This window comes from Oryctolagus cuniculus, chromosome 10 (genome assembly GCF_964237555.1).
Source record: "Oryctolagus cuniculus chromosome 10, mOryCun1.1, whole genome shotgun sequence".
In the NCBI taxonomy this organism is placed as follows: domain Eukaryota; kingdom Metazoa; phylum Chordata; class Mammalia; order Lagomorpha; family Leporidae; genus Oryctolagus; species Oryctolagus cuniculus.
The window spans coordinates 27,052,042-27,075,844 of NC_091441.1; the positions used below are offsets into that span (position 1 = coordinate 27,052,042).

The window sequence follows — 23,803 nt, forward strand, 5'->3', positions numbered from 1 at the left end:
AGTGCTTTTGGAAAAAGAGCTGAGACACAGACAGAGACAAATGACCATGCCGCCATAGACCTCTTTAGGCCTGGCCTCTGCATCCGGTGAACTCCCTGTGTCTATCACCAGCGAGATTCCTGACTGATGGGGGTAGGAGCCGGGGCAGTCCTGTGCCATGCTGTGTCAAGTTGATTTAACTTGTCCAGCCATCTGGAACAGGGAAAACAAACTTCCCATGCATGTGTGCACAGTCCACAGCTGAGGATGGCATGGCTTCAGTCCTCCAGGGAGAGCCAGGGCCTATGTCTTCCTCTCTGACTAACCTTTCACAGGAGGGCAGAATATTTTGTTTTGCAGAAATCCCTTCAACACTTTGCAAGCCACAATCACACATCCCTTGCCCGGCTGCTTTCAAGCAGTAGCAGGCTCACCAGAATGAGAATTCTTAGCTGGAATCCAGTGGCCGAACTTAGCGTTTGGTCAGCAGAGCCTGTCCACATCCCTAAGTGCACAGCACATTGTCTGACACAAACAGGAATTGAAGAAGTATTTAAGATAGGAAGGAATAGAGAGAGGGAGGAACAGAGTGGGGGCGGGGGAGGCTTGGGGGAGAGAGGGAGACAGATGGCACAGGTCAATGCCTATCCTTAGAAAGCTATGGACCCTTCAGAAATTCCCCTATGCAAATGTGTGTCAGGACTCTGGAGAATTTAGGAGGCTTACAAGGTATCCTGTATGAACAAAGATGGAGTGTCTTGTGGGAATGTGAACAATGGGAAGTTCCCATGACTCTCAGGTACACTGCCCTTGCCCCAGACCACACCTGGCCTGAAGGGATGGGTTCCCATGGCAGCCACTGTTGACTACCTACACGGTATCCATTCTGTCCTCTTCCCAACTAAGAGAACATCAATTTATTGCACAAGGTGCAGGCACTGGTCAATAAGATAAAAGCAGACACTTGCAGCATGAAGCTTCTAGGGAAAAAAGTTGTTCTTAAGAGAGAGAAAGAGAGAGAGAGGAGAGAGAGGAGGAGAGAGTCTGTCTTAGCCTTTTTACTGCTGATAGTCCCTTTCTTCCCACCTGGAACAACCTGTAATTGGTATAGCTGAAACAGTGATCATACAATCCTGAAGACAAAAGCCACAGACCACAGGTGGCAAAGCAGGAAGAAAGATAAAGGCTGAGTGCTTGACAGCATTGTGGATACTTACATCAGTACCAGATTGCCTGGCTCCAAACTTCTTTTTACATGAGAAAAGTAAAACCTTTCCTTGGTTCAACACAGTCAGCTTTCTGTTTTACACTGTCAGCAGTCATTACAGCCGACGAGTCAGAGACACAACGTGGACAGGTACACACAGCCTTCCTGGAAACCAGTCCACTGGAAGGAGAATGATGGCGGGGTGGGAAGAGGGCGGTGTAGGTATACACCCCAGAGCTACAGTCGCCCTCAGAAACTGTGGTCTCTCAGACTCATAAGTAAGGGACAAAAGAAAGACACCAGACAAAACACCATCAGACCCTACGAAGGTACCCAAAATAGTCGTCCTGGTCTTAGCAGTGCACCTGCCTGAAGACAGGACTTGTGCTCTGTCGATGAGGCTGGAGCTGCTTGGACACAGGTGCAGCAGGAAGACAGATTTTCAAGGACACAGTGGAAAGGGTGAGACAGCTTCTGAGGTCACTAATCTGACGGACTAACACCAGGGATTCAGGCTCTATCCTGATTCACTAAAAAGCAGAAGGTGGCAAAACGATGAGATGATGGCAGGAGAGGGTGTACCATGAACTAGAACCAGGAGCCTCCACATTCCAACCACAGCTTCCAAATGAAAGCTGAAACACGCTGAGATTGGACAAGCAGGACTTGTTTGTGCCAAGGATCTTGATCAGACGTTTGCAGAACCAGGGCGCTATGGCAGGTGTTCACCGTTGCCTACCCAACAGCCATCCCCGTGACCCTTTGCTGAAAGAGCCCACTACAGCGGTGAAAAGGCCACTCATGTACTTTCCAGCTTCCCTTGCAGCTGCAAAATGAGCATATGACCTAACCCTGTCCTGTGGGCCCTTTGCACCGGTGGGGAAGTCTGCTGAGCAATTTCTGGGAAAGATTTCCCTCCCAAATAATATATTATTCTTCTCTTGATGACGCAATGGCAGCATGCAGTACCAGGGCCTGCCGTGGTCCACTCATGACCTGAAGACAAGACATCACGAAAATGAAGAAGATGGCAAAGCAAACAAGCAGGATGCACCTGGGTCCTAATGTCACGGAGGAGCCACTGCATCAACCCGGAAACGCTGGCCGCTACGTCACTTCTAAATAAGATAATAGAAGTTCTTACGGTTCATGTCGCTTCTCATTCTGTTTTCCATTACTCACAAGCTGAAAGCATCCTTGCTAATGCAGGGGAGACAGGAGGGAGCCCCACGGGCCCTAAGTCCATTGGGAGGGAGTAGAGACACACTTGCGTTTTACTTTCCAGGACTACACATGTGGAGACCTAGAAACAGCCATTGGCATTCAGGAATTGGGGTTTTTAATGAGTCACTATCACAGCCCCATCTATCACTCTCAAAGTACCTGCTCCACGGCTGTCAGGAATACAAGTGTGGGAGGAGGAGTCAGCAGTCAAAGGGTCCCGAGTGTTTTCCACCTGAGCTGTAGGGAGAGCAGGCAGCTGTGTATCTCTGCCTTAAATGAGGATGGCAAATCCTGATCAGGAGGCTCTGTACACATTTGAGAAATAATCCTCCACAGGTCGACTATGCCTTTTGGAGCAAGAGATGGAAGAACAGAACAAGCCCTTTTCTCAGGATGTCCTCGTTTAGCAGCACACTGTGTATCTGAGCTCATTTCTTTTAGACCTCACTAAAGTCCTATCAAGAAAAGCAACAGAGGCTGGGAGGAGCTAGAACCGAAGTCCCGCAGCAGGCTTGGTTCAACTCCATCGGATCACACCGCCTGTGTGTGAGGATGTTAAGTATATGCCTAGGCGCAAAGAAGGGGTGCCAGGTGGGAGTGTGGGGTGTGTGTGCAAGAGAGGGAGAGGGAGAGGAAGAAGGAGGGAGGGGAGAAAGAGAGAGAAAGGGAGAGGGGACCGTAAAGGAATGACAGCCAACAGCAAACTCAATTCTTTTCCTTCTGCATCAGCTGACGTGCCAGATGACCCCTGGGATAAGCAAGGTGTTGGAGCTGACATTTCCGGATTGCTTCAGGGCACAGACAAGTGCTGCCAGTTACAAGATCACAAACTCCCTGAAGCTGGGCTCCTTGGCCCTGGCCCCAAGCCCAGCCCAGGAGGAGCTCAACAACCATTCTGCAGATTGAAAGCAGGGTTGGGACTGGGGTGCAGCTAAGATCAGCCTTGAATTGCATTGTACGTGGGATAGCAGGTGAACACAGTTTTGCTCATAGGGTTTTATCCACCTGCCAATCAAAGGCAAACACGCTTGTTCGGAAGTTGCCATTTGGTGAGTTTCAGGCAGGCTCTTCTAATGTCAGGAAAAGAACAAACGTCTCAAGGTTCTCACCAGTGCGTCTAGGACCTTCCGGACACCAGGACAGGACGAAGGAGCAGCCAAGTGCCTCTTCTATGCAATAGGCTTTTCCCTCCAGGGAAACTGGAGAGAAGGTCCAGGATCTGCCTATGGGGAATAGGGTGAGGACTGCCACCTTCTCCCTGGGACCCTGGGATGCACGGCCCATCATGACAGTCTCTATGCTCAGCGATTCCTTCCAAGTCCCTGGGACGCCGTCCCTACCCAAGGAGGTTGTCACGAGCTGTGAAAAGAGACCCTCTGAGTCTCCCCTTGCAGCAGGGACCATCAAGAGCCGCCCTGAGCTGCCACAGGGTGATGGTGGGGAGCTGAGAAGCCCCTCCAGACCCAACCTCCCCTCCGGGGCCTCCCCTCTGCAGCCCACCGACTCCCAGCATTCTTCACATCTCCTCTCTAACGGGGGAGAAGGTGTTGCCCAAAGCTGCCTCCTGCTGTCCCGTCTCAGGCACCTCACGCCCACTCACAGCATGGCCCCGTCACACGACAGGGGCTCAGAGTCAGGGCAGGGGCCCTTAATGAATCACAAGGACACATCAGATTTCAGCAAGACCCCAAGGAGCACGGCCGCTTTCTCTGTCGCTGGCTCGGCATCTACAGGAACACCCGAGAAGCGTGTGAGTGACCACAAAGAGCTCCTCAGGAACAAGGTCACTCTGCTCACAACAGCAGCAGGTTAGACACACGGTGCCACGTTACACTGGCTCTACTCACGATTTTTCAACTCCATGACGGTGCGGGAATGAGAGGTGTTCAGCAGGAACCATTCCCTGGATTTTGAACTTTGCTCTTTCCCCTGAGCTATGCAGCCTGTTCCTCTCCTACAACGATGGGTAGCAGCAATGGGCGCGGTTCCCAGCAGGCCCCGCGGTCATGAAGGGAAGCGGCCAACCAGTCAACCCCCTGCCGTGTCCTGTCTTGCTTAGCTACATTGGTGGTAGGTTAGATGAATTCAGTGCATGTCCCACTTAACAATGTTTCCAACTGGCAATGGGTTTATTGGGTCCTAGCCTCATCCTAAGTCAAACAACATCTAACTCTCAGCAGGCTGGGCACATCCCAAACAGGAAGCATGTCAAAGAGCAAGCCCATGGTCATACAGATATCCCTGAACCTATTCTGATTAATCAAAAGGAAATTACTAGGCCGGAGCCACAGCTCACTTGGCTAATCCTCCGCCTGCAGCACTAGTACCCCGGGGGGTCTAGTCCCAGTTGGGGGCCGGATTCTGTCCCAGTTGCTCCTCTTCCAGTCCAGCTCTCTGCTGTGGCCTGGGAAGGCAGTGGAGGATGGCCCAAGTGCTTGGGCCCTGTACCTGCATGGGAGACCAGGAGGAAGCACCTGGCTCCTGGCTTCGGACCGCGCAGCGCGCCGGCCATAGCGCCATTTGGGGGGTGAACCAACGGGAGAAAGACCTTTCTTTCTGTCTCTTTCTCTCACTGTCTAACTCTGCCTGTCAAAAAAAAAAAAAAAAAAAAAAGGAAATTACTAGGGGCAGCCATTGTGATACCAGCATCCTATAAGAACCAGTTCAAGTCCTACCTGCTCCACTTCAGATCCAGCTCCCTGTTAATGCACCTGGGAAAACAGCAGCAGATAGCCCAAGTGCTTGGGCCCCTGCCACCCCCATGAGAGACCTGGATGGAGTTTCTGGCTCCTGGCTTTGGCCTGGCCCAGCCCAACTGTTGCGGCCATTTGGGGAGGGAACCAATGAATGGTTCTCTGTTTCTCCTTTCTATATGTAACTCTGTCTTTCAAATAAATAATTTTTAACAAAATAGAAGTACTCTTAACCAAATTTAGCTATTATGTGGATCAAATTCTTCATAAGGCCCCTCACACCTCTATTAGGAACAGCCGACTTGAATGCTCCCTATAGATTCATAACACAGAAGGGGGTTGCACTTCCCTAGAAGCTACCTAATAGAATTCACGTCATAGGGGAGGGAAAAGAGCCTTTTTCCTCTACCCAGTTGAGTTCTCCACTAGGACCCTGTAAATTACACTAACAAAAGGCAGATTAACAGGAGAAGAATGGAGTGTATGTACTACATACACATGGCAGTACCCAGTAATGAGTAAATCAAGGGGTAGTTAGACCTTGGGTTTATAGAAGAGCTCAACAAAAGAGCAAAAATCTTTTAGAGAAGTAGCAAGACAAAGGAAAAGGACTTGGAGCTTCTAGGGACAGCAACTTGTGGGAGGGCAAATATAGAGAAAAACCAGAGCAGAGCTCCCAAGAGCTCATTAATGGAAGATAAAGGTTGTTAGTAAGGTTTGTTATATAGTGCCATCTGGACTGGCAACTATATACATCTGTGTGTGCCCCTCCCTCTGGTACCATCTGGACTGACCCAGGTCTAGTGATTAATTTCTGTCTTACCTGATAGGAAGAAGAAGAAAGACCCCTTGACAAATTTATGTCCTCCTTTTAAGCAAATGGAGTGGGACAGAATTTTTCTTGTATCTGTTTCTCAGTTACCTTCAGCTCAAAATAATCCTAAGTCTAAAGTGGCACATTCTGGAGTAGTACAATCCGCAACCCTCCCATGTCAACTCAAGCCTGGCCAATTCTCACCAGCAGGCATCCTCTGGGCATCTCCTCTCTGCTCAGTGCTGGGAAGTTTGTTGACAGAATTTCACGAGAGGTGTCTCTGCCCCATATGAACTGGAAGTTCCATTCATAGACAGGAGACTTTCAGATGGCGAGGGGGAAAGAGTGAATAAAGGTGCCCTACGTCCAGATGGAAGGCAATGGTGAGTATCTGCTGAACCTCCTTCCCCCACAAAACACCCAGGCACCCTGCGCTCAGCACCTTCACCCAAGGGGGCCTACAGTTGACACATCATCCATGCCCCGTTCTCTCCCATGCTGCTCCCTTGGGATGGCATGGTTTTCCACCCACCCCTCTACAGAAGCCACCTCCTCAAAGACCACCAGCTCATGACATTGCCAGAGGCCATGGTCAGAAGTAATGACTCCTACACCAGACTCTTGTCGTGGGCCACTTAGCCCTGGAATCAGGAATTACTAACTATGTGTTAATGGGCAGAAAAAGAGGAATCAGAGGCAGAGCTTCCTAACACTCTTTATTCTTTTTAAGTTTTTATTATTCAAGTATTATACTCATATATATTTTATGGTAAAGCAAGACAAAATCTTTAAGTACTCATAAAACCCAACAAAATCCTGGCTGTACTCCCAATTTCAGCTTCCTGCTAATGCACACCCTGGGAAGCAATGGTGATGGCTCAAGTGGTTGGGTCCCTGCCACCCACACAGGAGACTGGGATTGAGTTCCTGGCTCCCAGCTTTGGCCACAACCCAGCTGTGACCACTGTGGAGATCTGGAGAATTAACCAATGAATGAAAGATCTTTCTCTCTGTGTGTGCCCCTCTCTCTGTCTGCCTGCCACTCACATAAATAATAACAAGGTTTTTTTTTTTTTTAAACTATATTGTCCCACCACACATATATAAAAAGGAAACTAGCAATGAATACAAGGTAAATGGTAATAGTGAAGCACAGACTCTGAGCGTTACCAAATTCAGAAGAGGAAGCAGTGACCAGGCACAAGTGGTCAAAGAAGACTTCCTGGACGAAGTGGGACTTGAGCTGGGATTTTGAGGATCTAGAGTAATTAAGCAGGCAGAGTGAAGAGCATCCCAGGTAGGAAGCAATAATTGGTGTCAGCTTGCAGGCTGGAGGTTAACAGCAGGAAGTTGGTTATTATTGCCTTCAAAGCTTCTTGATAATATCAGTCTCCATGGGTTCCCTCGTTTGCCAATCACTACATTTCCCAAATACCAAGAATCACCTTGCTAATTTGGAACAAAGGCAAGGGTTCTACTCCCACCCTAAGCACATATCTGACAGACTGGCCCTGAGAACAATGGTGATGGAGAAGCTCTGTGGCTTTTGTACTCACAAGAAAGCCTTGATCCTTCGTAAGGCTGCTACTCTGCCCAACTCCAGAGGGGCTTCTTACAGAGGCAGAAAGTGGACAGTGCCCCCTAGAGGGGTGTGATGTGACTGCCTCCTGGGCAGCTTTGAGGCTGTGGGTTTGGTATAAAATCACTGATCTGATAAAAGGAAAAACTAAGCATGGGCTCCCACACTGAAGGCGATTGTCGCTCCCCCTCTTCGTGGAGGAACGACACAGGACCCTGCGCTGTTCTTTTGTCTGCTCGGCCCTCCCCGGGTTTGCTGCTGGTTCTTCCCGGGTTGGCTACCGACCCTTCCACCTCCGTGGAAGGGCGGTTCCCCCTGCCACTTTCCCCACTTCCGCGGGGGAGCGGCACACCGCCGGCCGGCTCTCTCGGGGGCTGCACAGGTGTTCCTTTTAGATGTTCCCCTTAGATGTTCCTGGTGCATGTTGTCTCTCTCCTCCTTTATAGTCCTCTTCTGCCAATCCCAACTCTGCTACCCACACGCCGAGTACGCTGCTCTCCTCCAATCAGGAGCAGGTCCTACAGTTTATTGGTTGAACTGGAGGCAGCTGTGTAGAAGCTGTTTCTCCCTTCTCAGCGCCATATTGTGGGAGAGCAGATGCATAGAATAAGTCTTAATTCCAGTAACTTAGTCTAGTCCGAGTTGCTCCCCACAGGCGATAACATGATTTAGACCAAGGAAGCCCAACACATTCACAGCAGGTGACAATGAGACCAATTACCTAATGCAACTTTATGGAGGCACAGGCACCAGCACCCACAGAGACCTGTAGTTGAATAGGCGGATCACAGGTTGGGAGCAAGGAAATTCACCGCTTCTCTCTTCAGTTCAGCCTGGTGCAACCAATGTCCTGGGTAGAACAAGAATTCAGACGCAATAAACCTGAGCTGCCAAGTATTTTCACTGCACCTGCATATCTGAACCTTTTTCTACCTACGTCCTCCAAAACCCTACAGCAAATAGAATTTTCCCTCTTTTTTCTGTTTTCTTTGTTTTATCTGATCTCTTTCCTATCTGTTTCAATTCTACCATTTTCCATTCAAAACAACAGAATATGCCTTTTCAACAAGACTTGTAACATTTTAGGGAGATCATGAGCCTCCTGGGAATTTAATGGAAATCTTGCGCTCTTATCCTAGAAACATACACACAGTTTCTGCAAAACTCCAGAAGTCCTGAAGCCCATTCCTAAAACACCATTGCCCCCCACAGCTCATAGAACCAAAATATCATCCTCTTCCTCCATGGCAAGTGCCCCTTCCTTATCACACTTATTATGTTGCCTCTCTCAGGAGCTTAGGAATTTCAGCTGTTCCACAGTGTCCATGTGGCACTTTACTCTTAAAAGATTTTAGGGGGGCTGGCACCATAGCACGGTAGGTTAATCCTCCGCCTGCGGCACCAGCATCCCATATGGGCACTGGTTCGAGTCCCGGCTGCTCCTCTTCCAATCCCACTCTCTGTTGTGGCCTGGGAAAGCAGTAGAAGATGGCCCAAGTCCTTGGGCCCCTGCACCCGCGTGGGAGACTGGGAAGAAGCACCTGGCTCCTGGCTTCCAGTTCTGGCCGTTGCGGCCATTTGGGGAGTGAACCAACAGAAGGAAGACCTTTCTCTCTGTCTCTTTCCCTCTCACTGTCTATAACTCTACCTCTCAAATAAATAAATAAAATTAAAAAAATATTTTAGTACAGGAGCTGGCCTTGTGACTTAGCAGGTAAAGCTGCAGCAGAATCCCATATGGGCACCAGTTCATGTCCTGGCTGCTCCACTGCCAATCCAGCTCCCTGCTAATGGCCTGGGAAAAGCATCAGAGGGTGGTCCAAGGGTTTGGGTCCATGCACCCAAGTGGGAGACCTGAAAGAAGTTCCTGGTTGGGCTGGCACTGTGGCATAACAGGTTGAGCCTCTGCTTGTGCCACCTACATCCCATAATGGCACCAGGTCAAGTCCTGGCTGCTCTACTTCCAATCCAGCTCTCTGCTATGGCCTGGGAAAGCAGTGGAAGATGGCCCAGGTGCTTGGGCCCCTGCACCCATGTGGAGACCTGGAGGAAGCTCCTGGCTCCTGGCTTTGGATCAGCTCAGCTCTGGCTGTTGCTGGCCTTTTGGGGAGTAAACCAGAAGATGGAAGACATCTTTTTTAAAAAGATTTATTTATTTTACTTGAAAGTCAGAGTTACACAGAGAGAGGAGAGGCAGAGAGAGAGGTCTTCCATCCGATGGTTCACTCCCCAATTGGCTGCAATGGCCGGAACTGCGCTGATCCAAAGCCAGGAGCTTCTTCCAGGTCTCCCACGTGGGTACAGGGGCCCAAGGACTTGGGCCATCTTCTACTGCTGTCCCAGGCCATAGAAGAGAGCTGGATGGGAAGTGGAGCAGCCAGGTCTTGAACTGGTGCCCATATGGGATGCCAGCGCTTCAGGCCAGGGCTTTAATCCACTGTGCCACAGCGCTAGCTCCTAAATAAATCTTTGAACAAAAAAAAAGTTCCTGGCTCCTGGCTTCAGCCTGGCCCAGCTCAAGTCATTGCAGCCATCTGGAGAGTGAACTAGCTGATGAAAAACCTCTCTCTGTGGCTCTCCCTCTCTCTCTGTTAACTCTGACTTTCCAATAAATATATAAATCTTCAAGAAAAAAAAAAAAAAGATTGTGGCACAAATGGCGGTTGTGCCAGCAGAATTTCTGCCTGCTCCTTGCATTCTATTTGGGCCTGCAGCAATTGCCAGAGGCCCACGTCCCTTGTGAAGTGTAATCTGCTTTACTCCAAATCTGATTTAATGTTAACCTAACCCCAAAACAAAACTGCGGAAACCTCAAGAATAATAGTTGACCAAATATCTGGACATGATGTCCCAGCCAAATTAACACAAAGAATTAAATAGAAGAGTAGCTTGTCAAGAAACCAGAATCAGACTGGTTTTAGATTCACCATTTTAAAAATAAAGGGGTGGGCATTTAGCCTAGTGGTCAAGATGCTGGTTCCATGTCCGAGTACATGACCTTCATACCTGGCTCCAGCTCCTGACTCCAGCTTCCCGTCAATGCAGACCCTGGAAGGCAGAAACAATGGCTCAAGTAATTGGAACCCTGCCACCCACATATAAGAACTGGATTGAATACCAGCTTCCACTTGGCCCTGGTCCAGCCATTGTAGGCATTTCGGGAATGAACTAGTGGATGATTCTTTCTCTCTCTCTCTCTTCTCAAATTTATTGTAACTAATTTACTTATTATTTATTAATAAAGAGAGAGAGGTCTTCCATCCACTGGCTCATTCCCCAAAGACCCACAGTGTCCCCGACTGGACCAAACCACAGCTAGGAGCCAGAAACTCGATCCAGCTCTCCCATGTGGGTGACAGGGATCCAACCACTTGAGCCATTAAGTGCTGTCTCTCAAGGAGCACATTAGCAGGAAGCTGGAATTAGAATCAGATCTAGGACTCAAACCCAGGCAAGCACCCCAAGCAGCATTTTAACTGCTGTGCCAAACCCTTACTCTAAATAAATAAATAATGTTAGAAGGATTTTCAAGCATGTATAAAGGTTGACAGAGTATAACTAGGGACCGGTGCTGTGGCATAGCAGGTAAAGCTGCCGCCTGCCGTGCCAGCATCCCATACAGGCACCAGTTCTAGTCCCAGCTGCTCCACTTCCAATCCAGCTCTCTGCAATGGCCTGGGAAAGCAGTAGAAGATGGCCCAAGTGCTTGGGCCCCTGCACCTGCATGGGAGACTGGGAAGAAGCTCCTGGCTTCTGCCTTCGGATCAGCACAGCTCCAGCCATTGCGGCCATTTGGGGAGTGAACCAGCGGATGGAAGACTTTCTCCTCCCTTCCCCACACCATCTGCCTCTACTTCTCTATAACTCTGCCTTTCAAATAAATAAATAAATCTTTTAAAAAAAAGAGTATAACTAACCCTTAAACACCCATCACCCAGTTTAAACAATTGAGCAACCTTGTTTCTAAGCTTTTCTTGCTCTCTTCCTCCCACCAGCTTATTGGAAAACAAATCCCAGACATATCGTTTCGTTTGTATTCTATCATATATCTTGGAAAGAAAAGGATGTCTGTAAAGAGAAACAACACTAACTTCAAAAATCAACAATGCCTTGATTTCATTAAATACCCTGGTGAAGCAGCAGGGCGGGGCGGGAGGGGGGACGTTGAGGTCATTGCTGTGGTGTAATGGGTTAAGCAGCCACCTGCAAAGCTGGCTCAACTCCTGGCTGCTCTGCTTCCAATCCAGCTCCCTGCTAATGCTCTTGAAAATGCAGCAAAAGATTGTCCAAGCATTAGGGCCCTAGCACCCACATGGGAAACCCAAATGAAGTCCCTGACTCCTGGCTTCTGCTTGACCCAACCACAGCAGTTGTGGCCATTTGTGGAATGAACTTACAGATGGAAGACCCCTCCTTCTCTATCTCTCCCTCTCTCCTTCTGTAACTCTGTCTTTCAAACAAATAAAATAAATCTTTTTTTTAAAAAAGCATGTTGGCATAAACTATGTAAGGTGTGAAGTATAAGGGGTTATTAGCATATGAAGAACCCTAAGCAAGAACCCACAATCTAGGGGGAGAGAGAAGGGAATGTCATTATAATCTTAGAATTGTATCTGTGAGCCGGTGCCACGGCTCACTAGGCTAATCCTCCGCCTGTGGTGCTGGCACACCAGGTTCTAATCCTGGTTGGGGCGCCAGATTCTGTCCCGATTGCTTCTCTTCCTGTCCAGCTCTTTGCTGTGGCCTGGGAGTGCAATGGAGGATGGCCCAAGTGCTTGGGCCCTGCACCGGCATGGGAGACCAGGATAAGTACCTGGCTCCTGGCTTCAGATCAGTGCAGTGCGCCGGCCGCAGCAGCCATTGAGGGGGTGAACCAACAGAAAAAGGAAGACCTTTCTCTCTCTCTCTCACTGTCCACTCTGCCTGTCAAAAAAAAAAAAAAAAAGAATTGTATCTGTGGAATATTTTGAATCTGTTAAAAACTAATTTAAAATATTTTATAATCAATTTTTAAGAAAAAGAATCATGGACTACCCTTATAGTATACCAGGTTAAGCCTCCACCTGTGCCACTGGCATTTCTTGTGGACACTAGTTCAAGACCCAGCTGCTCCACTTCAGATCCAGCTCCCTGCTAGCACACCTGGGAATGCAGTAGAAGGTGGCCCAAGTGCTTGTGTCCCTGCCAGCCACATGGGAGACCCAGAAGGAGCACCAGGCTCCTGGATGTGCTTGGCCCAACCCTGGCCCTGGCCATTATGGCCATTTGGGAAGTGAACCAGTAGATGGATGATTCTCTCTCCCTCTCTTCCTCCTACTCCACTTCCCACCCCTCCTCCTCCTTCTCTTCTTCTTCTCTCTGTAACTCTGCCGTTCAAATAAATAAAAAATAAAAAAAACTAAAAAAATAAAATCCACAATCCAGCGACAGCAGCTATAAATCCCTCAAATATTGATCATTACTTAAATTCACTCCATAGATTTGCAAAATAGCATGAAGGATGTTAGAAATAGTATATTTTGGTTCAAGAAATGTGGTTGCTACAAAAATAATATCCAGGCCCCTTGAAGACAATAAGGCTAAGGTCGGTTTCTAACTAAACTAGAAAAATACATATGAGTCCATTTGAATGAGGCACCCAGAACAGTCAGACTCATAGAGACAGGAAGCAGAACGGCACGGCCTGGGCCTGGAGACGAAGGAATGGTGAGCTATTGTTTCATGGGTAGAGGGCTTTGGTTTGGGGAAACAAAAAAGATGGATTTGGGTGATGGTGGCTCAGCAATATGAATGTACCTGATGGCACTGAACACTTGGGTTCACAGTGGTTAAAAGGGTAAGTCTTGTTGTATTACATTCTACCACAATAATAAAAAAAAAATCTTCAAGCCCTACCACGCCCAAATGTAGGGAAGGTAAGGATCAGGTCAGTCAGGACTCAAAACCTTTGGAGAAATCTTTCCAGAAATCCTCTGTTCTCTGTAGGGACTCCAAGTAATACCTTGTGTGAATGTCTGAGTCCAAGTTAGATGCAATGATTTACGACAGCAACCATGGCCAATCCTAGGCTCTGAGTTTGACTTAACTTCAAAGTCACCAGGCGTCATCCATCCTGAAATGACATTTTCTTGAAGTCAATGAGAGGGGCCTCCCCTGAGGTTACAGGAGCACTTTGTAGGACAGGTTTTTGACTTGTGTATCTGGTAGAATTTACCAAAGATTTTCACTCATTGCCTGGTGGTAGGAAGTTTTTCCTCCCCTAATGACCAGAGCCTTCCTGTCTTTTGCCCGAGGAATGGAACAGGCCCAGTTCGGCCAAGCCACTCCCCAAGTTCAAAAGCAACTCAGGGCTTGGCCCCCTGCCAAGACTGCAACACAACAGAAGGCAGCTCAGGCCTCCGCCCTGGCCCCAGCAAAAACCAGCAGCAGCCCCAGGGCCGGCACCCTGATGGGATTGCTTTGACCTTGAGAAGAGCCACAGGATGAACAGAGTCCTGCGTATCTCCACCCAGATCCAATAAGAGAAACTGTTCCCACAACAAGACCAGTTGCTGGGGAATATGAGGAGAAAAAAGGAAAATAATATCTCATCAAGGAGTTCATCCCAGTAGTCATCAGGAAAGATAAATGCATGGCGCAGGATAAATATATACTTCAGACATGAGATGTTGGACTATAGCATAACCAAGCTAAAACTCATTAGATTAGAAAATTGTCCATTCCCAAATTTCAGGACTCTTGTGTCCTAAAAGAACAAGGGGTGAAATTGAAGTGGTCAGCACAAGATCCATCAACCCAAATATCCTGCAGATATTAATCAATTCGCTCTTTCAGTTACCAACAAGCATTTACTGATATGGATGGCCCATGAAAATATATCAGACATTCTGGGAGGCCATGCAAAATGAGGAGGGTCTTTTTTTTTCCTCTCTCTTTCCCATAGGATTTCATGACTATTAAAGGAGAAACAGAAATATAAAAGTTAATGTAGTGGTTTGAAGAGATTTTTTTTCCTCCTTAACAACACTTCTGATACCAAGTATGGGAATGTTCTACACCAACAACCAATTCTCAGACACCAAACAGATGGCCTACAATTCAGTTCTATTCTGTGACTAACGACCTGGAGTTAGCGTCAGACCCCGCAGTTGAAGGGCACAGCCCCACGGTATCAGGCACCAGGTCACCCACACTTCTGTCCAAATTGGCTACAAAATTGGAGGTTCCCACAACCGCCTCCCCAGTCATAATAGTTTTCAGAAATAGTTCATAAAATTCAAGGAAGCCATTCATGGGTTTACTCTAAAGGATAAAATTTAGGCACAACCAAATGGAAGATGTGCACAGGACAAGGCATGAAACAGGGTAGGCCACACTGGGAGCTTTGATGTCGTCTCCAGGAAGGTCCTCCTCTCAGCACCTGGATGCATTCACTACCCAGAAATTCTCTGCATTGTTCAATAGTTTTTCTGCTGAAATGTCTGACCCTCTAATCCATTGGTGTTCCTGTCCACCAGCCCCATCCCGGGGGTCCCCCCCAGGTCCACCTCAGCTCACCTCATGAACATAACCCCAGGAGCGATGGAAAGAGATGTGTAATGAGTAACAAAGACCTCCTCTTGCTCAGGAAATGCCGAAGGTTTTAGGAGCTCTGTGCCAGGAACTGAACAAATATGTTTTTGCATAATACCACTGGGGTAACATACAATATTCAAATTGGGTTCTGTGTGGACACAACAGAGTGCTGGACTGTTTTATGGGCAGAGATGAGTCAGGAGAAGCCTCAGACAGGATGCCATGGCTGTGCCTTAAAATGATGGTGTTGGGGCCAGCATTGCGATGTACAAGGTACAGCCACTACATTTGACACCCATATGGGTACCAGTCCCTGTCCTGGCTACTCCATTTCTGATCCAGCTCCCTGCTAACAGATTGGAAAAAGCAGCAGAAGATCCCCCAAGTGCTCGGGTCTCTGCACCCATATGGGAGATCCAGGCTTCAGCCTGGCCCAGCGCTGGCCATTGTGGTCATCTAGGGAGTAAATCAGCGAATGGAAGATCTCTCTCTCTCTCTCTCTCTCTCTCTCTCTCTCTTTCAAAATAAATAAATAAATCTTGAAGGAAAAGAAGATGACAGTGTTAACTGGATAGGTGAGAAAGAAATGGCAATGGGACAAGGGACAGGGATGCCTGATACAGTCTATTGGTGGAGGGCACAAGTTCTCAGGTACCCTAGCAAGTGTCCCCTATTGGTCTCCTGATTTCTCTGCAGCCCCCATTCCCCACACAAAAGCCAGAGAGATTTTTAAGCACACATCAAGTCTTATCACATATGCTCTCAAACCTCCAAGGGCTTTATATTCCATGTTAAATTCCAAAGTTTTCAGTTTTCTCTGCATGACTCTATTTGATATCCCTGCTGCCCACTACTTTTTTTTTTTTTTTTTTTTTTTTTTTTGACAGGCAGAGTTAGACAGTGAGAGAGAGAGACAGAGAGAAAAGTCTTCCTTCCGCTGGTTCACCCCCCAAATGGCCACCACAGCCAGCGCATTGCGCTGATCCAAAGCTAGGAGCCAGGTGCCTACTCCTGGTCTCCCATGCGGGTGCAGGGCCCAGGGACCTGGGCCATCCTCCACTGCCTTCCTGGGCCACAGCAGAGAGCCAGACTGGAAGAGGAGCAACCAGGACAGAATCCGGCGCCCCAACCAGGACTAGAACCCGGAGTGCCGGCGCCGCAGGCAGAGGATTAGCCTAGTGAGCTGCGGCGACAGCTTAAAGTAACAAAATCCGCCCCCCCACCTTGGTTGGTTCCAGTCTCACCTAATGGGCCTTATGGCTGTCCACCAACACACCATGTTCCCTTCTCAGGATCTTCATGCCAAAGTAGCCTTGGTCAGCAGCTGAGGGCCTTGGAGATGGTTTCCAAGGATGGAGGCAGAGTAATGAAGGGATTGACAGCACAGGCTCTGCTGTGAGCCACCTTGGTGCAAGGCCTCACTCTTCTTCTTGCTAGTTGTGAAAACTTATTTCACTTCTCTGTGCCTTGTTTCTTTTCATCCTCAGAACAGGGATACTACACAAAGATAATGCCTACATCACAGGGCGATTGGAAGAATCAAATGAGGCTGGCGCTGTGGCTCACTAGGCTAATCCTCCGCCTTGCAGCGCCGGCACACCGGGTTCTAGTCCCGGTAGGGGCACCAGATTCTGTCCCGGTTGCCCCTCTTCCAGGCCAGCTCTCTGCTGTGGCCCAGGAGTGCAGTGGAGGATGGCCCAAGTGCTTGGGCCCTGCACCCCATGGGAGACCAGGAGAAGCACCTGGTTCCTGGCTTCGGATCAGCCCGGTGCGCCGGCGGCGGCAGCCATTGGAGGGTGAACCAATGGCAAAGGAAGACCTTTCTCTCTGTCTCTCTCTCTCACTGTCCACTCTGCCTGTCAAAAAAAAAAAAAAAAAAAAAAAAAAAAAAAAAAAAAAAAAAAAGAGCTTGCTCGCTCTCTATCTCAGATAAGAAAATTAAAATGGAAACATTCTTTAAAAAAAATCAAATGAGCTGATGCATGCAAAATATTTTATCTAGTGTCTGGAACATAATATAGGTGGTAGACTTCTTATTTTCCTCTAGGTAAAGGTGGAAGCATTGAAGGATTTTGATCTAGAGAGTAATAAGATTCATTTCCCACTTTGTCGTATCTGTGATGGTTTGACTAGTAAGGAGACTTTCCAAGTCCTGGATTCAGCCAATTTTGACTCTAGAAAGACAACTTGCTGGATGCTGGGAGAGTTGCTCAGCACCACATGGCTTTGGATTTAACCTCAAGCACCGAATCTGGACTCTGCCCAGTACCTGCCAGGACTGCCCATCCCAAAATCTGTCCTTCTAAGTAGACAGCCCAGTGCCAGACCTGAGGCTTTCTTAATTACATGGTGAGTGGGAAAGGACACTGAACTGGACATTGAGACCTGGATTCTGATCTTCATCAGAAAATGAGGATGATCTCATCTTCCCTAATGACCTCGCAGAGCCGCAGTGTATATAAAATAAGGTACTTGGCACAGAAGCCCAAGAAAGACAACTCGTACTCTGGGTTGGTTGTTGTTTTCTTTCTCTTTTTGAATAAGAGTAATATAACTGCAGGGACAGAGATTCAAATAGTACAATAATGTGTCAAATCAGAAGTTAAATTCTTCTTTTCCTACTCATCCCACCCTCAACTCATGATTTCCTCTCCCCAAAAGATAATCTTCTTTAGTGATTTTTTTAAAGATTTATTTATTTGAAAGTCAGAGTTACACAGAGAAAGGAGATGAAGAGAGAGAGAGGGAGGTCTTCCATCCACTGGTTCAATCCCCAGTTGGTCGCAATGGCCAGACAGAGCTGGGCCAATCCAAAGCTAGGAGCCAGGACCCTCTTCAGGGTCTTCCATGCAGGTGCAGGGGCCCAAGGATTTGGGCCATCTTCTACTGCTTTCTCAGGCCATAGCAGAGAGCTGGATTGGAAGAAGAACAGCCAGGACTCGAACCAGCACCCATATGGGATGCTGGCACTGCAAACAATGGCTTTACCCGCTACACCACAGCGCCGGCCCATTCCTTAATGTTTTTTAATATATCCTCTCAGAAAAAAAACTGGTTTACATATGCATTTTATATCTGTATTCTTTTAATGTCTTACACAAATAGGAACATGGAAATTATAATACATAATCCCTAAACTTTTTCACTCTCATGCTATCAAGAGGTAGTCTGAATCCCTTGTCCTGAACTGGGGCTCAGGGACCGCTTGGCCTAAGTGCAAATAGGATTTGGTAGAAGTGATGTGGTGCTGAGTTCTTGGCCCAGGCCTTAAGAAACTGGCACTTGCACTTTCTGTGTCTTGAGATGCTGGACCTTGGAATCCAGCCACCATGCTGTGAAGGAGCCAAGTGGCCACCTGATGAGGTCACATTCAAGTCAACAGTCAACATCCACTGCCAGCTGTGCGAATGAGAAAGCCTTCAGATGAGTCCAGCCCCAAACACCAGGTCACCTCTGCCATGAGGCTGTCTCAGTTGACCCCACGTGTAGCAGAGACAAGCTGTCCCTACTAAGGCCTCCCTATTAGCAGGCATGTGAGCAAGATTAATGATTGTTATAGTTTGAAGCCACTGAGTTTGGGTTGGTTTTTATTTACCAATAGGTAAGTGGGGCCGTGACTGTTAAGAAAATTACTTTTCTTGGACGGCACCGTGGCTCAACAGGCTAATCCTCTGCCTTGCGGCGCCGGCACACCGGGTTCTAATCCCGGTCGGGGTACCGGATTCTGTCCCGGTTGCCCCTCTTCCAGACCAGCTCTCTGCTGTGGCCCGGGAGTGCAGTGGAGGATGGCCCAAGTACTTGGGCCCTGCACCCCATGGGAGACCAGGAGAAGCACCTGGCTCCTGGCTTTGGATCAGCGCGGTGCACCGGCCACAGCGCACCGGCCGTGGCGGCCATTGGAGGGTGAACCAACGGCAAAAGGAAGACCTTTCTCTCTGTCTCTCTCTCTCACTATCTACTCTGCCTGTCAAAAACAAACAAACAAACAAACAAAGAAAATTACTTTTCTTGCTTTTAATGAAATATTTTGGGAATCTTCAATACTAGCACATGCATCTCTAAACTGTTTATTTTAACAACCTAGCCCTCCATGGATGGATGGTTCATATCTAACCAATCAATATCCTATTAACAGACATTGAAATTATTTGCAGTTTTTGCCACTACAGACAATACTGAAGTAAGCCTTTTAGCATGTTTTGGGGTTATATCTGTCAGATAGATTTCTAACAGTTAAATGCTGAGTCAAAAGGGATGAGCAATTTTGATGGATTTCACCAAATTCCATACCCCATCTAACCAAAAATAATAAAATTATTTATATTCTTACTTGTTTTTCCACATTTTCAACATAAGACTCACCAGACATTTAAATTTTTGCAAATCTTACTGTTTTGTTTGTATTCCTCCCATTACTATTGAAAATGTTCTAATTTAAAATACCAAAAAAGCAAAAGACAAACCCCATTTTAGTTGTTTTAGAAAAATAACCATATGCTACCTGAGGCTTTAAGAAGGAACTCTGAAACTTCTTCCCCCCTCTGAGAACCCCAGTTCTGTTCAGGGATTGGGGATCTAACCAGACCTCTCCCAGGAACTAATATTCGAGTAGCCAAAGTCGACAGTGGTCAAACTTTCTAGTCTCAGCAGCCCTTAAACTCTTAAAAAGGAACTGAAGATGCCCAAAGCACTGCTGTTATGTGGAATATACAAACTGATATTTACCATGATACAAATTAATATTGGGAAAATATAACCATTCATTAATTCATTTACAATAACTGTGGAAAACTACTAGTGAGAAGAAAGATACTGTTTTACATTTTTGCAAATTAATATGTGCATCAAGGAAAGATAATTAGATGCAGATCTCTGCTTCTGAAGTCAATCTACATGAGCATACTCCAGAAAATCATGAAAATGGAATGAAGAGAAGTTTATTTATTGGTACAAAAATTTTGAAATCCATGCATACATAAGGTCTTTTAAAAGTCTGTGAGGAAAAAAATGTGTATTACAAAAAACAACTATACATGGAGTGCATAGCTGAAACTGGTTTTATTTTTTTTTTCAGTTTATATAGTTTGATGCCACTAGCTTGATTCATGAGAAGGTACTAGTTTGACCCATGTTTGATTTTGTATCACCAGTATTGTAAAAAAAAGTCAGTACAGCAGAAAAGGCAAAAACCTTGCTATGAAAATATATTTTGGGCCTGTGCCGCGGCTCACTAGGCTAATCCTCCGCCTGTGGCGCCGGCACTCCGGGTTCTAGTCCCAGTCAGGGCGCCAAATTCTATCTCGGTTCCTCCTCTTCCAGTCCAGCTCTCTGCTGTGGCCCGGGAATGCATTGGAGAATGGCCCAGGTCCTTGGGCCCTGAGCCCGCATGGGAGACCAGGAGAAGCACCTGGCCCCTGGCTTCGGATCAGCGCAGTGCTCTGGCCGCAGGGTGCCAGCAGCAGCGGCCATTGGGGGGTGAACCAATGGAAAAAGGAAGACCTTTCTCTCTCTCTCTCTCACTGTCCATTCTGCCTGTCAAAAAAATAAATAAATAAATGAAAAGAAAATATATTTTGAACTTGCAGACTGCTTGAAATAGTCTTGGGGTCACCCAGGGGTATGTAGACCACTGTCCAGGCCAATACCAACAACTGATAATTGATTAGTGCAATTCCACCCAAAGAGCTACAAGAACAAATATTTGGGGACTTCCGGGAGAGCTGTCCTTCCTCTCCTAAACTTCTCTCAAGAATCTGATGTTTCTGTTCTAACCTTGGGTTGATGATTGTACCGAAGTAATGTTTAAAGACATCTTGTCATGATGAGGTCAAACTCCAACCCTGTAAGCACAGCAGAGTGGAAAGAGACTGAAAGACCTGAATCTTCCTAACACCACTGAGACTGAATAAACCAGCTCTCGGGCCTCGCTGCCTCACTCTCACTACGTCAGATAACAAATTTTCTTTGTGTTTCATATTCAGTGGGCACTTCTGCTGCGTATAGCTGTCGCCAAGAGGAGAGCACCAGAAGGCACACGATGGGCTTGGCTGTTCCTCTGCCCTTCACTGAGGGTGAGATCTGGGAAGAACAGTTTCATTGATCCCTGCTGTTCAAGGTAGATGTTGGATTAAATGGCATCAAAGGGCACTTCCTTTGACTTTGAAAACTTTGCTACTACTTAAACTAGAGGCTTGGTGTGGTCATGCAACTTATTTAATCTAGTGTTTTGTTGCTAACTCAATAATGAATTGTTTTCCTATTAAACTTAGTGAGGATAGAACTGTTTAGGGTGTTTTGAATGGCAAATATGACCACCTCATGCCACAATGAAAATTAGATGATTAAGATGCGTGCTGGGGTCAGCACCATGGCATGGTATCCCCTATTGGAGTGACAGTTCGAGTCCCACCTGCCCCACTGTCAATCCAGCTTCTTGCTAAGGTGCCTGGGAAAACAGCAGATGATGGCCAAAGTGCTTAGGTCCCTGCCATATTCATGGGAGACTAGGATATAGTTCCTGGCTGCTGGCTTCAACCTGACCCAGCCCTGGCTATTAAGTGTTATGGCTATTTGGAAAGTGAACCTCTCTCTCTCTTTCTTCCTCCCTCCCTCTCTCCCTCTCCCTTTTGAATTAAAAAAGAGGCTACAGTAGGTACAGTGCTTGAAATGTGTGTTTGCGGAGATCTGTGCATGGGTTGGACCCCAGTAAAATGAAAGTCATGCGGACCTTAAAATAAATAATCCTGTATTGCTAGAACAAACTATTCTGACCAGCTATGTCCTAAATCATTGTTTTTTTTTTCCAGTGGCAAATCAAGTCACTTAGCAGTGATTGTCTTCAGTTATTGTTATTATGAATGATGTATTCTTTGACTTTTACCCCTCAAGCAGGTAGGGCCTGTGAAATTTCCCACTTGAATATTGAATTCCAGAAAGTGGTGTTTCCATGGAACATTGACTGAGGCCACAGAAATCCCATAGGAGGATGCGTGACTAACAGTGTGTTTAAGAAGTGATTGACAGCAGGCATTTGGCACAGCAGTTAAGCTGCCGCTTGGGCTTCCCTAGCAGTGCCTACATTTACTTCCTAGTTGTGCTCCTGATTCCAGCTTCCTGATAATGCACACCTTGGGAGGCAGGGTGATGGCTCAGTGCTTGGGTCCCTGCCACCCACATGAGAGACCCAGGTTGAATTCCCAGCTCTTGGCTTTGGCCTGGTCCAGCCTGGCTGATATGGGCATTTGAAGAGCAAACCATAGATGAGATTTCTCTTCTCTTCTCTTCTCTTCTCTTCTCTTCTCTTCTCTTCTCTTCTCTTCTCTTCTCTTCTCTTCCTCCTTCCCTCCATCCCTCATTTCAAATAAATAAAAAAAATTTTTTTAAACTTTTTAAGTTAATAGTTAATGAATTAAAAGATAAGTTCATTTTTAGAAAAAAAAAAAAAAGAAGTGAGATTGTTTAACCATTTGCAGGACTGTAAATACTTGATGACTGACAAATTTAGCAGATAGTCAAGTTTTGCCCAGAAAGTTTTCCAGCAAACCAAGAAGGAATTGATTTTTGCAGCTCTGGATTTTGGGGTTGATTTTTGCAGTCCAGACATGGGAATTGATTAAGAACTTTTCAAATCAGAAAATCCTTGGAATTGCCATATTTCCCCTTGCTGAAGGACCCTCTGTCTCAGCCAATGTTTTATGTCTCCTGAGCTTCCTCTGTCCCAAGCCTCCTGCCCCACTGCCAGGCAGAGGGTGACTAATTAGTTTCGTCAAGAATGGAGTCAAAGGCACAAGATGGTTCTCATTTTCACAATAGCTCCGAATTCCTTTGGAAATGCCTAAAGAATTCTACTTTTTAATTCCCTGCAGTTGGGTCACTCTGATAATATAAGTTCTTGAAAGCTGATTCCTATTATAATCCCTTCTTTGTCTATTTCTTCCACTACACTAAGTTTCTTGAGAAGGGAAACTCTCAGATCTATGCTTGGAAGTATTTTTTCCTAACAGGGGTCAATAGATGCATTTTAATAAAGGAGTGTCTGAATGACTTAATTATAAAGCAAACCAGTTCCTCTTCTTAGGGATGTCTGCTGTTTTCTTGTGTCCAATATCTTCTCTTCATTTCTGCAGTAGCTGCCCTCTTTGTTCCTTCCATGTGTTTCTGGACGATCTACCAGTCACAGAACCCCACTCCATCACTACCATGGGGGTGGCATATCATCCAAGCTGGGTAGCCACCTATTTCTAATAACTCATCACAGGGAATGGTCCATGTAACAGGCAGATGACTCAAGCAGGACCAATCAGTTCTCTAATATTTGGATACTGCAAGAAAGATACTCAGTCTGTCGCTGCGGAGGCTACTGTAACACAGAGATAATGTATATCTGGAGATGCCAGCAGTCATTTTTTTCTTCTGCATCAAAACAGTCTGTCTTAGGACAGGCCTGTGGCACAAACATTAAGACACCACTTGAGATGCCCATATCCTGTTTCATTCCCCCAGCTGCCTAGATTCTTGTCTCAACTCTGCTTTTGATTCCAACCTCCTGCCAGTGCACACCATGGGAGGCAGAAGATGGTGGTTTTGGTAAGTTGGGTCCCTGCATCCATGTGGGAGATCCAGACTGAGTTTATAGCTCCTGCCCTTAGCCTTGCCCAACCCTAGCTGTTGCAGGCTCTCAGGAAACAAAATAGAAGATAGAAGATCTCTATCTATCTTTCTGTCTCAGTACT

The 23,803-nt window shown here is 46.9% G+C and overlaps 1 long non-coding RNA gene across 3 annotated transcripts in view; it reads right to left on the bottom strand.

The window, feature by feature from the left end:
• Positions 1–23,803, bottom strand: part of LOC127492378 (uncharacterized) — a 192,160-nt gene that overhangs the window by 128,623 nt on the left and 39,734 nt on the right. Inside the window, exons 2-3 of one of the 3 annotated variants that reach the window (XR_011379329.1) lie at positions 10,503–10,544; positions 8,218–8,346 (exon numbers count right to left, since the gene is read on the bottom strand). The exons of 1 other annotated variant lie outside the window; for it this stretch is intronic. This is a non-coding gene — a long non-coding RNA (uncharacterized lncRNA). The remainder of the gene's footprint in view (positions 1–8,217; positions 8,347–10,502; positions 10,545–23,803) is intronic. One more of the 3 variants, XR_011379327.1, reaches the window with a different exon arrangement.